We start from the raw sequence: 14,098 nt of genomic DNA on the forward strand, positions 1-14,098 counted from the left end.
TGGAAGAAACAGGGGAAGATAGAAAGACAGTGGAAGAAACAGGGAAATATAGAAAGATAGTGGAAGAAACCGGGAAAGAGAGAAAGACAGTGGAAGAAACAGAGAAAGATAGAAAGATAGTGGAAGTAACAGGGGAAGATAGAAAGACAGTGGAAGAAATAGGGAAAGATAGAAAGACAGTGGAAGAAACAGGGGAAGATAGAAAGACAGTGGAAGAAACAGGGAAATATAGAAAGATAGTGGAAGAAACCGGGAAACAGAGAAAGACAGTGGACGAAACAGGGAAAGATAGAAATACAGTAAAAGAAACAGGGAAATATAGAAAGATAGTGGAAGAAACCGGGAAAGAGAGAAAGACAGTGGAAGAAACAGAGAAAGATAGAAAGATAGTGGAAGTAACAGGGGAAGATAGAAAGACAGTGGAAGAAATAGGGAAAGATAGAAAGACAGTGGAAGAAACAGGGAAAGAGAGAAAGACAGTGGAAGAAACAGAGAAAGATAGAAAGATAGTGGAAGAAATAGGGGAAGATAGAAAGACAGTGGAAGAAACAGGGAAATATAGAAAGAAAAGATAGAAAGACAGTGGAAGAAACAGGGAAACAGAAAGACAGTGGAAGAAACCGGGAAAGAGAGAAAGACAGTGGAAGAAACAGAGAAAGAAAGAAAGATAGTGGAAGAAACAGGGGAAGATAGAAAGACAGTGGAAGAAACAGGGAAATATAGAAAGACTAGATAGAAAGACAGTGGAAGAAACAGGGAAATATAGAAAGACTTGGTAGAAAGACAGTGGAAGAACCAGGGAACGATAGAAAGACAGTGGAATAAAAAAGGAAAGAAATATAGAGAATAATAAGAAGATAGAGATAGACTGAAAGAAGAGAGAAATAATCTTAGCATCCATGAGCACCTAAGCAGAGCTCAACTGAAAATATTTCGTCCTCCATTGAAATCACATAGACAACAATTCTCTGCCAACGCTACCTTCTCAAGTTGCCTATCTCTCTTCTTTCTTCGGACACGGCTCATGAATAGACAATTGATGAATTGACGCGGAGTATAAGTTCACTAAAAATCAGGCAATCAAAATAATATCATTATTCCACACGTTGGTTCTTGAGTTTGGAATACCAAAGAAGTGTTCTAAATTAGTAGTAGTGGCAAAATTCGACAAGTTGGTTCTGCGTTTGTTGTGGCGATTTTGAAGTTTCCATTTTTTGCGTCTAGACAAGGGCCCCATTCGACAGACAGACCGTTTCCACTTCAGAAAAGGTAAATATTTATTTCTTTCCATCGGAGGATCTAATTGCAACAGAAATAAAACCAATTACTCCTGTAGAAGAACAAATGTGACGAATCCGATTTTCAAGAGTCTACTACTCTCTGACCAGTACATTCTCGGTCATCTTGAAAAAATGGCGCCAAAAATTTACCTTGAGGATTTTTAAAAAATAATATCTTGAATACGTTGCATTGTACGTACACAGAACGTGAAACTGACCAAAATGGAAGAGAACAAAATTTTATAAATTATTATTTCTGTTTGATAGAGCTACGTTAAAATCTTAGTTCAATTAGAAAGTTTCAAATATTTATTTTAATTCTTAGAATTAACGTAAAATGTTGGTTTCTGACACAAATAACAGCAAATGCGTAACAAACTATGTAATTTCCGTCCTGACGTCACTCGATCAAATTCATACCTCATGATTTTCTATAGAGAATTGTTTCTGTTCATGCCTGTAGAGTTAGGGTTTGAGGAGACATGTAAGTTTAAAGCAGCCATGTGTTTTCTTGTATTTGTCGTGTCCCATTTCTTGAGATATTGGTGAGAAGGTAACATATTTTTTTGCAGAATTTGTTACAGACTGTGTTTGTTGTTTAAAATTGTATGTACAATATATTTATACATATAATAATACGTTTAAGTAATATGATACGGTAAAACATGGTTTTACGTTTCTAGTATAAAAAGATCAAATTATACTTCTTTAATTTTCAAGGTAAACTTCTAGCGCCATTTTTTCAAGATGGCGGGGAACCTATAGGTCGAGGAATGGTAGACTCTCCAAATTCGATTTTTTCAAATAGATGTTTACTACAGAGGCAGTTGGTTTCGTTTCTGTTGCGATTAGTACCCCAGACGGCATTAGTTTTACTACACAGTTCGACCACTTAACATCTGGTCGTCCCTCCCACTTCAAGCACGGAAGTCGAAAAGAGCCGAGATATTACCCATTGGGTTATAGCATAGGTAATTCCGTGATTCCGACTAAGTTACTGCACATTACAAATCTAGAAGTTCCCATCATTTCCAACAGATGGCACACCGGAGACTATTTGTCAGAGGTACAATGCAGACTGCTATTCAAGGACATCCCAAAAATAGGTTTTATTTTGTAAAATTATTATTTGATCTGATATGTACGCTTTTCAGACAAAGACAAAAAGGTCGACGCTACGCCTCATTGTCAAAATTGTTAGAGATCTCACAGAGAATGTCGGTTTTAATGTAAATAAAAAAAATGAAAAATATATAGAAGCTATGATTCCAAATGAATATACCGGGTGTCCCAAAAGTCGCTTGACCGAGAAATAAATATTTCTATTTTTTGTAATGCACCTAATGTTTAAAATATATCATATGTGTTATGTCGGTAACACTACTTATATTGTTTTCTTTTTTCCAGGTGATTGAGTACTACATTGTTGGGTAATTACGTATTGTTGACCAGTGTTGATCTGTCAATTAACCATGAACCGTAAACTAACAAGTGAAGAACGCGTTTTTCTCTTACAATAAATTCAACTATGTATGAAATAAAAAAATGTGTTGTTGATTTAATAACACAAGTATTGTTTTCAAATATAAATATTTATTTTTCGGTGAAGCGACTTTTGGGACACCCGGTATAATAATTTTAAGTCAACGTTTACGTGGTAAAGGTATCCATCTATCCATGCCAACCGAGTAAAGATAAAGGAAGCAGAAAGGGGTGAGGATAAGCTGAGAGAAGCTGTCTGAAGGTTGTAGAAATATGACTGAAGCAAAATGTTATTATGTTTCTCCAAGAAGTTTGAAAAGGAGAATGGGGTCAATGCATCTTTCTCTACATGCAAGGACAAAATTGCCGGTTCACCAGAAATATAGTGTGAGATAAAAATATCAAGAGACGGTATCCATAATTTGTTATCGGTGTTTGCACTACACCATTTGAGCCTGAAATTGATATTGTGCCTATTCTTACAGGGAAGGACAGCGTGTTCACCCTGACACGCCACTTTATGTTAGTCCGTAAACAACATCTTATCAGACTTCTCAAAGGGCATTAATGGGTTAGTAGGACCAAGTCCCTGCTTGTTTGTTCTCACCTAGAGTTATTTGTAATAAGATAATATTATTATATATTTTTAAAGCTTTATTCAAGCATTCGTCGACAAACCCCTTTTTAAACAGACACGTCACTCGATATAACTTGTAGGCCGAAACCTATTGGTTATACTGCAGTTTAAAAACCCTGCTCTATTAGTGATGTAGAGAAGCGCCATTTTCGAGTCTGGGTTAGTACAGCAAAGTCGCCCTGAAGAGCGCTGCAAGATATTTCTCCAGGCAACACCTGAAGCAACAGCCTTTCAGCTACCAGGAGAGTGTCCCCGAAGTTTAAAGAGCTTTGCACTTTTATGCAGAAAATGTGTTTTCAAGTTTCCAAGAGGACATTATAGTTATTTACACATCCTCATAGTTACAGAACTTTTACGATGATTTACAATTTTCTTGTATTTTAGCAAAATACTAAGATCTTTTACACTATTTTTAGTTGGAAAAACCTTTGCTCATATGATATTACCAATAAAGTATTTTTTAAACAAATAAATATATTTGTTTAAATGGAATTGACCACATTATTCTTACACAGGTGGAACATTTAGAGCCTGAAAAACGCGTAGTTGACTAAGGTGACGCAACCCACACAAAACGAAATGAAACTGCGACATACTATTCGAGAGGTTCACACAAACAGTCTCTCAGTGCATTATGTTACACCTGTGTTTACGGGGAAAAAATATTGCAAAATGATTGATTTGGTTAATTTTACTTCGCTTTTCTGCCTGTTTGGCTAATTGCGACGATGAGGATGAGTGATTATATGATGGAATTGATGACGAGACACTCACAAAGAACCTCCATTGCCTCTCCGATGGCGCAGTGGTAGCGTCGTAGCCTTGTAATCAAGGGGTCACGGGTTCGATTCCCGGTGGAGGCACATAGTGATTTATACTGTAGGTCCAGTCCCGATTAGCCTTGCGGTGCATAAAGTGGACTTACAACACCAAATCAATCCAATCCAAACAAAGATCACACATGCCCAGGCAGGATTGAAAAATGGTAAATATCCATTCAACATAGTCATTTTCTTCCTACAACAGATCGGGATATATAGAAGTCGATGGACATGAAGATAAATATGACAACGGGCTAGAAGACAAGAAGAATGGAAACAGCACGATGGTAATCACAGCTGAATTTATCGATTTATAATAGTTGTGATCATAATGTATGAAATGGCAAATGCTTTTCAAACTCTACTTCATGTCAAGTCTAAGTTGTCAGCGGGGGGATTTGCCACCAGGCTATCCTAGGTTGTAGCCTAGGGGCCGCAAGTCGAGGGGCCCACAAAAAAATTAGATGCTGAAGGAGCAGAAGTGACAATAACCATCAACTCTTAAAATTCCTTATATTGTAAGAGTAACAAAATAAAACAACATGTCAAGCGCTTGTACTAGTTAACTTCATGAAATTAGGTAGAAGAAAGGATTTTAGCATTTAAATAACAACCTACCCTATCTTCAGTACTGTATTGTAACCAGAGTGCAAGTCTGTATGGCAGACTACCAAGGAAGCCGCGCGAGGTGACGTCACAGTGCTTGAATATAAGTAATTGTTCCTCGAAGAAACTAATGTAAACATTTTGGATGCCAATTGCCAACACTTGAAAGTCAAGTGGAGGAATATAGGTAAAAAAGAAACATTTGGAGTTCTAGGAATAATTTATGCAATAATAGAAATTGGTACTGTTGAAACCAATTCTTATCCTGCCATGAAAGCCGGAAGAACACATAGTTTTATCGTTTACTTTTTTTAATCTAAATTTAATGAATGTTTATTAATCAGATGTGTATTTATTCTAAGTTTACAAGTGTTATTAATATAGAGTATGCAATTAGTGAAAGTGAAGTAAAATGATAACAAAACTGTCAATAATAATAATATTAATTTCGGCAGGACCTGGAACAAAGGATAAGCTAGTGATAGTGTCGTAGAGGCTTCAGCATTTTACTTTATGCTAGGAAATCACTATTCTACTTCACAGCAAGTTATGAAATAAGAGTAATGTAAATAGTTCAAAATCACAACACCGTTCTCTGGTGAATATACTTGTTATTTGCACTGAATGCTCGATTTGAAGTGATTCGAACTACTCACAAAACTTTCTTGTTATCTCTTTTCACTTGTTTCTTACAACTGGTTGCTACGCAACAAAACAGTATGCTATAACATTTCTTTCTTTTTCTTTTACACATGAAGTGATTGTACATTTTACAATTTGAAAACAGTCATACTAGTTTCCCAAATTTTGTAAAACTTCTCCTGGTTATTGGGACATTTCCCTATGCAACCACCCGCTAATCTCCACTGCGGCCGTGCGTATGCGCAGAAAGCAGACTCAGGAAACATGATGATAATATAACCCCTGAATACAGTTCTGAACCCCAATAATTGTTCCAGCACAACACACATGCAACGAATGTATTTCCGCCACCCCCCCCCCCCTCATCGCAACCTGCCATGTTGCGGAATTAATTTCTAGAACCTTGAGAAATGTTCAATGTGTTTCGTTGGTATTAAAGCCATCCCTTTGCCAGGCTTGGGGCAGGATTGGTTGGTATTCTGGCGAAGATAACTGATCATACAAAATAATGGATCTGTCTAATGAAAATCCTGTCATAATGTATCGTCACACTCTCCACCTGGCATGTGGAATCCTCCAGTAGCCTTGCTAATAACTTATATTGTAAAAAATGTACAGTCACGAGCAGTAAAAATGGGACACTTACATCCTGAAGTACTAGCTTTCCCGCTAGGCATTGTGTGTGTTGCCCAAGTCAACGGAGGTGGTGGAAGTCGCCAGTGAAAATGTTCTATTAAAATCGACATATCACCGCAACAAACATAACGTCTTGCCGGATAGCGAGTATTTCAAGATCTATGTGCCTCATGTTTTATTGCCGGTGAGTGTACACGTGGACTTAACGAGGTCTACCCATTCAGGGTCATAATGCGTTTCTTGTAGTGTCTCTGACATCCGAGTGAATGCCAAGTTCTGTCCTTCGTACAACGTCATGGTACTCCATTTCCAATATTTTCTCAATGTTTCACATCGTAAAGATCTATAAATAATTAGAAATATCAATATAATGAACGTCCAAATCCCAGACTCGGGATACCTTTTTCCAGACAGGAACTTGACAATTAGGAATGCAGTGTCAGATATTACCTAAGCTCTTCCGGGTCGCGTATTTACAAAACCCTCGAGTGCTTTCAAATTCGAAAGCACGCTCACGCACATATAGGAAATTTAACCAAACGTTCTGTTTCTCTTTACTTACATATGTATCATTTTGTTTACGAGTACCATATTTTGTCTGACCAAATTTTTTGGAATTCTTAAACAAAATTATTTAGTAATTACAAGCAACATTTGGTTATCGGAAACAAAAAGCATAACCAAACAACTCAACCAAACTTTTTTGGTAATTCCAAACAAACCATTTTTTTTCTGTGTATACTAAATAAATCCATTTCTGTGTAATCAACCATGGACGTGACATAGAAAATATATGCATAAGTAGTTACAATGTCTGCATTAACTTCTAGAAGAGTTCTGATTTTCTGTCTTTCAAAATCTTAATTTAAAAAAAAAATTGCTCAAAATTAATCTCAGTTTGAAGGGCTTTCCTATCTTGTTGGATGGATCTCTTAAATCAACATTGTCAATTTCAACCCTGCCATCTAGCGTTACCTTGAGAAAACGCTGGATTTACTTCCGGAATGAGAGCCAATCAGAAGCCACATATCGCTGGAGGTTCTGCAGTACTATATGGTTTGTAAATACGCTTCCGGGTCACCAACGGCGTGAACATGTAAACAGGTGAAACCAGGAAGAGGTTTAGATGTATCTGACTCGGCATTGCTTAGTAAAATCCATCTCAATAAATGTCTGGGAGGAGAGAGGTCATTGGTCAGTTATAGAGCGAACATTGAGAGGGACAGAAATACGATTGAGCGAGGAAGGGTTGGAGCGAGTGGCAAGTCAAACTCTTGACGTACAGTACAGTCACGGCCATAATCGCGTACCACTGAACTTCCATCTCCAGGCAGAGACAGGTACATATGCCTATCCACTTACCATGTTGATCCAGTCTTTGAGGATATAAAAACTCAAGTGTTGTGTTTCGCCATTTATGTGTATAATTGTTACCTTTCGCACATTGCCATTAAGCTGTCCCGAGTATGCAATTAGTTGGGGATGAATGATGAATGAGCTACACTATCCAGATTCGATCTCACATATTGTAGGGTATGTTACGATATAAATATGCTTGATGGTAAAAAAAAAAAAAAAAAAAAAAGTAAAGTGCTCCCCTGTGCATAGCACCACGCCATGAAGGCGTATAGGGGGTGTGGGGGTAACGCCCCACACTTTCTTGATCCGGTCGTGAGTGGGAGTGATGTGATCAGCATCACGCCCCTGACCGCCTTTACCCCCCAGGGTTTCCCCCAGGTACCCATGTTATTCGACACTGGGTGGGCGGCGGGGCCGCTTCCATCGTTAGAAAAGTTCCCGTATTTGAACCGGCCGGGGATCGAACCCGGGACCTTTAGCATGGTAGTCAGACGCGTTACCGACTGAGCCACCGCGGCTTGATGGTAAACATTTTAATGACTAAATAATTTTACGTTTCGAATTATATATATTCTGTTATTTACAATCTTCAGATCAAAGAAATGCAATATCTCTAAGCGGTAACTTCACAAACACAATTTAATCTTATCATCCTGTAGTACGATTGTGAGCTGTAATATTGCTAAGATTTAATAAAACACGATTCCTTTTATATGTCACGAATTTTCAGTGCTAGCTTTTTAAACCGTCATACAAAATCTACGACATCTCTCCTGGAAATACCTTAATCATTTCAATACCTTGTAGATTAAACAAGGAAAATACTCATGCAATTGAGATAATTTTTCTGTCAACAGATGTCGCACAAGTGCACTGTAAACTAAATTTGCTTTTTCTTCAAAATTTCTTAAATATTCTGTGAAATTCTGCAACAACTTCTTTTACTTCATCGTCTGTACTTTTAACAAATCACAAGTATATTATTGGCCTTTTCTTTTCAGTATTACATGTCTTAATTGGCACTTTCGCTTTACGAAATTACTCACATTTTTTACAGTATGTAAAAGAGAATGATTACGTCGGTAAATATAAATTATATGATTATTCCAAATGCTCAATGATTGATTGATTTAATTAAAAGTTTTGTATGAGTAGTACAGGAAAGCCGGTTCTGCAACCGAAAATGAGGCTCGGTGAGGCTCGCAGTGTTGCCAACCCCTTACTCGAAAAAATCACCAAGGTTTTTATCTCGGTCTAACCTAATTTAAAGCAAAAAGCTGGCAATACTGCGAATCTCACCGAGCCTCATTTTCTTGCAGTGTTGCCAGCTCGAGCGAGGCGTAGCCTTTTACGGTGTATGTTAACGGTTTGCTCTCGTAAGGCATGAGCCTCATTTTCTCGCAGTGTTGCCAGCTCACCCCAAGAATATTCCACCATGATATTTTACAGGCGAAGCTAACCTACAAATGGGAGTTGGCAACACTGGCAACATCAATTGCGGTTCAGTGTTGCCAACTCACCTCAAGAATATTTCACCATGTGATATTTTACAGGCGAAGCTAACTTTAGTAGTAGGTGGAATGCTTCGTTCTGGCTGCGCCCTTTGACCTACTTTTTATTTTCGCAGTGTTGCCAACTCCTCACTTGAAAAAATCACCAAGGTTTTTGTTTTTGGGTATAACCTAACCTCAAGCAAGGAGCTGGCAACGCTTGAGGCTTTCTCGCAGTGTTGCCAACTCACCCCAAGAATATTTCACCATGTGATATTTTACAAGCGAAGCTAACCTACAAATGGGAGTTGGCAACACTGATTAGTGTAATCAGCTCAGTTGAGCGCCATCAATTGGCGATCAGTGTTGCCAACTCACCCCAAGAATATTTCACCATGTGATATTTCACAGGCGAAGCTAACCTACAAATGGGAGTTGGCAATACTGACTAGTGGAGGTGCACGGGTTGAGTGCCATCAATTGCGATTCAGTGTTGCCAACTCACCTCAAGAATATTTTACCACATGTTATTTTACAGGCGAAGCTAACCTACAAATAGGAATTAACAACACTAACAACATCAATTACGGTTCAATGTTACCAACTCACCTGAAGAATATTTCACCATGTGATATTTTACAGGCGAAGCTAACCTACAAATAGAAGTTGACAACACTGGTAACATCAATTGCGGTTCAATGTTGCCAACTTACCTGAAGAATATTTCATCATGTGATATTTTACAGGCGAAGCTAACCTACAAATGGGAGTTGGCAACACTGACTAATAGAAGTGGCCAGGGTTGCGCCCGAATCAGCAGCAGATGTCACCTAGAGCGCTGTTCCATCCGGGACTCAGCCAATCTCTGTTGTCCGAATTTGCGGTAGACGTGGAGTCGGAGGGAGGCGCGACAGATGCACGCTTGAACTCGCTGTGACGCTGCGCTTGGCAGCCATATTCTAACTTTCACTTTGTACAGACAACATTTACTGATTAGAGGATGTAAAACTCAGTTATATTTTAATATTTTATCGATAATACTGAATGCAGAAAACGTAAATGATGAAATAGCGTGTTATATTTTTAATGTGAGTAGTTAGGTGGAAATCATTGTCATGTTTGTTTGCGCCCCAGAGCGCGGTGGGTGAAGTTCGGGCTGACACCTGGCGGGAAAAGTGACAGCCGTACTACAAGGGGACATGCAGATTCGGACGACTTGGACGCGACTTCGAGTGCACGCGAGAACAACGGGGGAGAACGGGATGGAGCGCTTGCCAATCCGGACACGGCTTTTGTAAACCTCTCTCGGGAACGATGTGCCACACACGCGCGCGCGCGCGCTGGCGTCCAGCACCAAAACATCAAAAATTTATTTTACTCATTTGGCGATCACCAAAACCTCAAAAATAAAAAAAAAATAAAAACTTATTTTCTCTCCACGTTCCGTGCATTTATTCGTTGCGCTGACACAGCGTGATGAGTAAATAATGCATTTTCTCATTTTTGAAGTACGAATGTACTTTATCGTAATCTTCCAAGTCCCGGGGACACTAATGTTTGTATATCGTGATTTCTTGTAAACCTATTTTTTTTTGGGGGGGCGATGTACCATATACACACGCGCGCGCTGGCGCCTCTTATTATTTGTGCAAGAAAAAGATGTTAAACCTGTTAAAACTGCTCTGTAACCCTCTCGTTCTTCACGTCGTGGACGAAGGACTTCTCTGCAATCAGGATAACGCTGCACACGGTATCATCGGGCAGCGCGTCGTGGAACTCGCAGACGACCTTGATGTTGGTTCGATCGTTGACCACCACCTGCTTCCTCTTCGTGGTGTTGATGACGAACATCGGCCTGCGGATTTTGAATTCGCTGGGCGTGTAGTACATGTCCATGCTTCCCTCGGTCACGCGTTTGAAAGAGGTGTAAGCTTCGTAAAGTTTGAGGTAATCGTCTTTGGTCATGTCGAGGTTGTAATTCTCGCGCGGGAACACTTCGTTTCTGCCATTCTTCAGATAAACATTCTTGATCTTGCAGTCGTCGAACATGCTGGAATTTTTTTCCTGGTTGTTATCGCGCCCGGTCTGAAAGAGCACGACGACGAAATCTGGCATGTCGAACTGTATGTTGTTGAACTGCGTCGTCACGTCGAATTCCATGTGACTTCCCGACGCCATCTTCTGCACGCACTGGTAACCGTGAAAGTGAATCGGTACCTGCGGACTCTTCAAGATCTCCGCTTTGTACTTGAGGGCGTAGTTTGTTTCGTATTCTACGATCGGCATTCTCAATTCCATGCTCCGGATGACGCACTTGGCCGCTTCAGGTAATGTGTTGGCTATCGGCGTACCGTCGGCGTTCAAGTTGGTGTATCGCATCAGTGCGCCGTTGTCGTTGGCCGCTCTTCGAAACGTGACGCGCAATCCTCCCTTCCACATGATCTCTTTGTAGTCGGAGAAGAATCCCGGCAGCAGACGCATGGGAAAGAGCACCGTGTGACTTCTCGTCGATATTTTTGTTCCCGCTTCGAATCCTCCCGCTTGATAGTATGCCGCGTCTGTTTTGGATAATTTCAATGTTCCCACTGCCGTCGACGTGATGCCTGGATAATCTATTCTGCCGATGACGGTGTTGTGTTTCCTCACCTCCACCTGCGAGAACAGGTGAGGTACGAAGTTGTCCACGAGTTTCAAATTTGCATTGGGTGGAAACGCTTCTCCGCTTTCCTTCTTCACCACGTCGAATTGAAGGTAGAGGTCCGCTCTGTGAGGATGAACGAACCCGTCGCCTACGTCCACGTCGTATTCGATCTCCCTGTTCGCTTCGTTGAGATTGGCGAACGTGCGACGGTTGGGAGGAAAAGATTGCAATTCGTAACTTTCGATTTGCTCCATTTTCACTATGTGTGTTATTTATTATATGTTGATCTCCACGATGGCAGTGGTTGTTGCACCTGCGAAATCCACCACATCTCCTTTCTCGTTTGTCACCACCAACTCTATGTCGTCTATGCGGTTGCGACATACTGGAAAATAGATCGGCGAAGAGGGTGTGTAGATGATCGGTTCCATGAATTCGGAACTGGGTTTGAATGTGGCGATGATTCCTGTCTGCTTGTGACTTCCTAACAATCTGTCCGAGGATTTCGTGATCATGCCTTCCGCCACGTTACAGTGAACGTTCAGAGTCTCTATGGCTAGAAATTTAGGAATATTGACTGCTGTGTGCTTGATGCCAGCTTCGAGTTTTGTGTTGTTCTCGAAACCTAAAAGTTCTCCTATGGTGCCCAGGTCCACGGTCTCCGTCGCCGATAGGATTTCCACTCTGTGCGTGACCGAATTTTGAGAAAGGTACGTGCCTTTGGGTAACTGAGCTTGCAAAGTGGAAAGATTGTATTGGCCTGGCGTGACGACGATGTGTTCGCTTCCGACGCTAATTTTGTTGTTGTGCTGCGTGACGTTAGGTATGAGGTACATGCTGTAGAATGCACGCAGAGCTACGGATTTAGGATAGACGATGTCATCGTGCAGCGTGAGTTTCAAGATCGAAGATTCGCTCGTGAGATGGAACACGCCCATCGTGTTTAAGATTCCACAATGCTTTCTGAAAATGTTCCACCGACGGGTTATTTATTTTAGACATGTATGCGAGAACAGAAAGGCATAGGTGGCCGCAGTTAACATCGGTGAAACCCTGGATGCGTTTGTCATTGTAGTAGAGGTTGGCAACACTGAGATACTTCACCAACCTGGCAGGCGGTGTGCCACCGAACGAATCGAAAACAAATGCATTGTTATCGTTAATTTTGAGGTAGCATATCCAATGTGTACCAGGATTTTTGTAACTGTCCAGGTTGACCACGCCATACTCCTTTTTCTTCACAGCGGAGGGTAGAGAATCGGACATGAAAACACCCCTGAAGTTTTTTATTTCCAACAGTTCGATTAGAGATTCAATATCGAAGTTGGACAGGGCTTCTTCTTTTTTTTATATTTTTTCAAAGCATCGAGGTTGCTTTTTTGTTTTTTGGTTATACCTTTCCCTTTCTTCTCCATGGCCAGATTATGACGTTTTTGTTCTTCCAACTCCGCCTTGTTCTTCTTCGAGTCGATGACGGTTTTCGCGATGGCGGCACTTCCGCCGGCCAAACTTCCAACGGCCCCTAATGCTGCCAAGATGGCCGGGATGCTGAATATGAAACCTCCGATCTTTTGCTGTTTCCGCGAACGCTGCAAGCGTCTCAATTGAGGTGTGCTGAGAAGTAATTTCATTCCGTGTCCTTTCGTCAAGCAAGAACGTTTCTTCTCGCGTTGTTTCTTGGTGAGTAACCCATCGAGGGCACCTAGATTTTTCAGATTGGAGTATGGTATCTGGTACACGACACCCTTGGGCTTCATGTTGATGCTCTATATGTTATCTTCACGGTATGTTATTTATATATATGTTCTGAGATTTTTTTGTTTTGTGTAATTTTTTTCGGTATGTTATTTATATATAAATGTTCTGAGATTTTTTTTGTTCCGTGTAATTTTTTTTTCAAGGATATACTCCGCGCAGAGCTGTTACACAAATTCTATTACGTGCTTTGTTTTCTTACCAAGAAGTTCCTTTGTATCCCTTGTACACGATTTGAGTTTTGTTCTCGATTAAAATAGCTAGCTTCTCGTCGGATAACATGTTAGCGTATCGATTTGGTAAAAATAGACTGTATTGTGCGTTGAGCAACAGACGCGCCTTGGGACCATACTGGGTAGAAACAATTGAACCGGAAGTTATTGCGTAAGGTTTGTCCACTTCCAATTCCTGAATTTTTATATATTCGACTGACAAATTTAGCATTTGTTTTAATGCTTGGAGGTCACTCATTTTTTCAGTCGTCATATTGAAGAGAAATTTTCAATGTGTGTGTTAAAGAAATTTAATTTTTTTCACAATGTGTGTTATTTATATATACTGAAGATTATTTTTTTCACGATGTGTGTTATTTTATATATATTTTTTTCACGAGATTTTTGTATCGAAGATTTTTTTTGTCTGTGTTAGAGGAAGAAAGTTTGTGCTTCGGAAAATGCGATAATGTGCGTGATGATATCTTCCGTCTCTTGTTTCGACTTATGCCAATCATCTGTGAATCGTCTTCTCCC

The 14,098-nt window shown here is 40.1% G+C and overlaps 1 protein-coding gene across 1 annotated transcript in view; it reads right to left on the reverse strand.

Moving 5' to 3' along the window:
• LOC145999437 (glycine receptor subunit alpha-2-like) overlaps positions 1–14,098 on the reverse strand; it is a 413,104-nt gene that overhangs the window by 172,077 nt on the left and 226,929 nt on the right. The window lies entirely within an intron of this gene.

This window comes from Lepisma saccharinum, chromosome 15 (genome assembly GCF_977018435.1).
Source record: "Lepisma saccharinum chromosome 15, izLepSacc3.1, whole genome shotgun sequence".
Classification (NCBI taxonomy): Eukaryota; Metazoa; Arthropoda; class Insecta; order Zygentoma; family Lepismatidae; genus Lepisma; species Lepisma saccharinum.